Here is a 4,658-nt window from a genome sequence, read left to right on the forward strand (position 1 = left end):
GTTCCCTACCACAGCCAGTAATCGATAAAGCCCTATCGTTGATACTTTTTAGTATATTAATTGATTAACCGACATTTTTGGCGGAAGCCTTCAGAGAGTCTGAAAAAGTACTCATAAATAATTGTACGCTTCCACATTCCAATTAAATAGAGGCCGGGCTCTAGTTATTTGTATAGAAAAACACCAGTGCGTAGCGGTTTGATAAATGATATTCACTTTGTTAAATACTATATGTAATTGGTGCTAATGATAAGTCAAGAGATAAACAACATATCACGTAAAGCCAAACACGACGAAAATTCAGGAGAAGATGGAGACTTGAAGTGGTTTTAAAATCGTCGAACAAGGAGTGTAGCTGAACAGTGAATGCCGCTGCGAAACCACGCTCACTGAGTGCATACACTCTTAAAAAAAATGGAGTGACCCTCTCTCCTTTAAGGGAGAAACGGCGATGTCCCCAATGTTCGTCTTCAAATGGAGAAACCATTCCTCCCTTTTCAATGGAGAAACCGTCAAAATCAAGATGGCTGACGCCAAGCCAGTGAAGCGAGCAATAGATTTAGGCCTAGCGAGCGCATCGATTCTCGACTGATAAAGAGTATGCGGCACTGGCAGTCACAAAAAACGGTCCCGCTGAGCTTAATATCGAACGCTATGACAATAAAATCAAGCAGACAAACCTGTAGTGATGAAAACCTCGCGAAACGGAACGACGGAACTCGTACGTTTCGCTCGGCCAGCGAGACGGCGTTCACTTTAAAAGAGACGGATACTGCAAAGGGGCTCTCACCCGGAGACTGTACGTTAGGCTTGCTGTCTTTATTTGTCGAAGCGTCACACGGTGTAGCGACGTTATCCACGCGTTTGTGCCTCCAAAATGTACATTCTGTCGCATCAAAACAATCCCGGCGCAGCAGAGCATAGTTTCGATAGATAGATGTTGAACTTCATATAAGTAGGTGGAGCTGTGAGAGCGCCGCGGCCGCGAAGTAGGTGGTAGCTGGCGCCATCTAGAGGGATTAAACAATACTAAAAAAAAGTCGTTTCTGACCGAGGCGGCGTACGTTGATACTGCACACGGCATTTCGGGGAGGTAGGCCCATTCATGGATTACTCAAGGACACCGGAAAGTTGATACGCACACGTTCACTAGGCAGACACATTATACGCACATTCAATTCAATACATACACAATTCATTCGCATGTATAAAACCTACAACACAAACAATTCACTACAGACGCATACGTGCAGACGTTTACACATACCCCTCTAAGAAGCGCTGGCCCTTATATAGTCACTGAATTACAGTGGACCATGGTGGCACAAAGATGCGTCATTTTTCTTCAACTCTTTACGATTTCATGGCTGCGTCACAATATACGCCGACATTATTAAATAGTAGCTATGGCTTAGCCAAGCGCACCAGTTAATCTAAAGCCGCATGATAATGAACAATATAATTACAAAGAGCTGATTAATTTAGTGCGAAAACGACCATATCGAGAACCGTTCATACCATTCCGACGACATTTTGAAGTAGCGCCATCTTCCGACAGCGGCCACAGATGAAATGTCTCTCTCTGATTTCTTTATTTACTGTGTGAGGGCGCAACATCGGCAACATAGTTCAGATTCCGTCGCCTTCGTCGCGATGACTTCGTTGAGTGGTTTGGCGTTAACATCTGTTCACATTCTGTTCATGCGTTGACCACAAGTATGACGATGGGCCATGGATTCTTTCAACTGCTAGCCCTTCAGTGACAATGCTTCTGATGCGGTACGGCCGTCTCATTTGTGTATACGTACGTTACAAAGCGGGTCGTGCGAAGAAACAAGACAAGATGGCCTCGCACCGGACGGTGGTCTTTCTAGAGCGATGTCAGTGGCTCTTGGCGTCGCGGCGGCTCCATTACTTGAGTAGAGAAACTGGCGCTACACCGCGCGAATTATGGAAAAGAACGCTACCCACACTACGTGTTCTGTAATATTTCAGTACGCTGTACCTATATGCTGCTCTGCTACTGTTACGTCACGGTATTCGCCTGGCGTGTGAAATTGTGGTCATTGTGCGACAACTGTGTAGTTGTCGTTGTGGCGGTGGTTTGTCTTGCGTTAGATTTGGAATACTCTTTTCACAAAGGTGAGTGAGAGTGTTAGTGATTACCCACTGTGCACAGCTGTCATTAGAAGCGCATTTTGTGTTGAGTTTCGCACGCCAAAGCAAAATCCTGAGAACGAGAGATACATACTGCACGCGTGCATAAGTCGGTCCTAATTCGCAGTGATGGCATGCGTATTCCAAAACGCATGTGATTGAGATTTTTGGCTTAATTGACAGAAGTCATTGACTTATTTTTCAGATATGTGCAATTATGATGCAGGTTAACGTTAAAATGCGGCCACGGCGGCCACATTTCAATGGGGGCGAAAGGCCAAGAACACCCATGTGCTTATGTTCGGGTGCACGTTAAAGAACCCCAGTTGATCGAAATTAATCCGTAGTCCCACACTACGGCGTGCCTCATAATCATACGGTGGTTTCGACACGTCAAACTCCAGCAATTATATGTTATCGTACTTTCACGCATGCACTGTCCAGTGGTATCACGTTTGCTAAAATGTAAAAATTAACCTTCATGCTTTATATTGCTTGTTGTATTGATAAGTGCTATAAGTGCTGTGTAAAACTAAAAACGCGTGCTCTAGCCAAGTATGTTAACGCTGAAAAAAGTTGAATTATTGGTGTACAGTCTAAGGTGTTCATTAAAACAAGACTGTTTTGTGAAGCGGGACTTACTGTATTTATGACAAGCAGATCGTGCGCAAACGTATACAAACAACACGAGACACATGGAAGTATGCGGCGCATCGCGCACACGCCGAGCCTATAAAAAAAAACGAAAAAAAAAAACGCGACACACGTTACTCAACACATAGAACAAAAACAATGAACGTCACTCGTGTGTTGCTCGCATCAATCCTAGGTACAAGTAATTGCACGCGACTGGCCGAGATAGGTAGCACTGGATAGTCTGGTCTGAGGCTGCCGAGTGAGCGCGAAAGGGCAGCCGCTCTCCGCAGCACGGAATCACGATTTAACTCGGCGTGCGCATGCGCGCGCGCGCGCAAGTCACGTGGTTGAGGAGAAAAGTTTCTCCCTTGGCGCTTGCCGCAAGAGGGCGCGACGAGTAAATCGACCGCAAAGGAGAAAGTCGCGGCTTTGAAGGAGGAACGGAGCCCGTTGCTCCCTTCTCGCTCCCTTTTTTTTTAGAGTGTATAATGAGGTTCAAAGCCCGAGTCAAACCGAGCAGCAGAAGGAAATTTGATTTTGTTTTATACATCAATTTCTCTATATAGCGATGATCTTCTTACGTGACAGAAAGACGGATCGACGAATACGTACGGGCTGTTGTCCATAAAGTTTTCTCGCTGCGTCAGCACAGAAATGCTTACGCATTCAAAAGCTCTACGAGAACGTGCAAAGCCGACATGGAGGACTGTACACATCGGGAAAATGCATACTTCGCAAAACCTTTAAAACCAAACTGGCACTTCGGTGACCGCGGGATGCGATTGCTGTGGCGCTGGTCCAGACGCTGACGAACGTTGGAAAGAAGATTAAAGACGTCGTGCCGATGCCGCTCGAAGGGAGCGTTCTAGGAAAAGCTGCAACCGAGGAGCATGGGCGCTAGCCCTACTCAGTACCGCAGCCACTATGGAGGATAACGTGGCCTTCGTAAACGCAGCGCAGTATGCCTATACGGACCACTTTGTCTCGGTAGTAACAACACTCAAAGGCGAACACTTGTCGTCTACGAACACTTGTCGTCTATGAAATGCAGACGCTGATCGCGCCGAGCAGGTCGCTGTGGCACTATAGCTCTCGCTGCGACCGACCACACCGCCATTTACACAGATTCGAGCGCAACCGCACGGGCCTTCATGACGAGCTCGGTTTGTCGGGAAGCCGCGCTCGTTCTCTCTGCTGCCAATTGCTCAGACAAAAAGCACATCATCTGGTTCCCGGCACATGTTGGCCGACACGTACACGGAACCATCCTCAATGCCAACGAGTTGGCTCACTTCACATTCCGCGTCGGGGAGAAACACTCGGAGGCTGAGGACGTTACTTGGTACTTCAGAGATCCGTTGTTAACCTTTAATGAAATCTGCAGAGCGGCGGAGGTACCCACTCCCGCACCCACTATTAAACAGAGCTCAATCTATCACTGTACGTCTGTACAGACGGAGGCGTATGCATTGCCTCTAAAGTGTTCTAAACACATGGATGGCATAGCGCCCGGGTGCCCGCGCTGTCGCCACCCCAAATGTACCTTACAACACACGCTGTGGCAATGCCCTGCGTTGCGCGAGAGCAGCGAGTCACCCTCTACGGAGGCGGCCTGGAACTATATCTTGTCACTAGCCAAGACATAGGAAACCAGCTTAGGGCCATCCAGAGCGCCCACGACATGGCCGTGGAGTTTAACCTTCCCGTCCCGTCGTGGGAGATGGCCCACCGGTGTCACCCCATAAGGGGGGTCCAGCGCCGCCTCTGGATAATAATAAATTTCTTTGCCTGCCTGCCTGACTGCCTGCCTGCCTGCCTGCCTGAGGTTTAAAAAAAAGTCTGCAAATTATAATAACCCTGTACGC

This window comes from Rhipicephalus sanguineus, chromosome 6, assembly GCF_013339695.2.
Source record: "Rhipicephalus sanguineus isolate Rsan-2018 chromosome 6, BIME_Rsan_1.4, whole genome shotgun sequence".
In the NCBI taxonomy this organism is placed as follows: domain Eukaryota; kingdom Metazoa; phylum Arthropoda; class Arachnida; order Ixodida; family Ixodidae; genus Rhipicephalus; species Rhipicephalus sanguineus.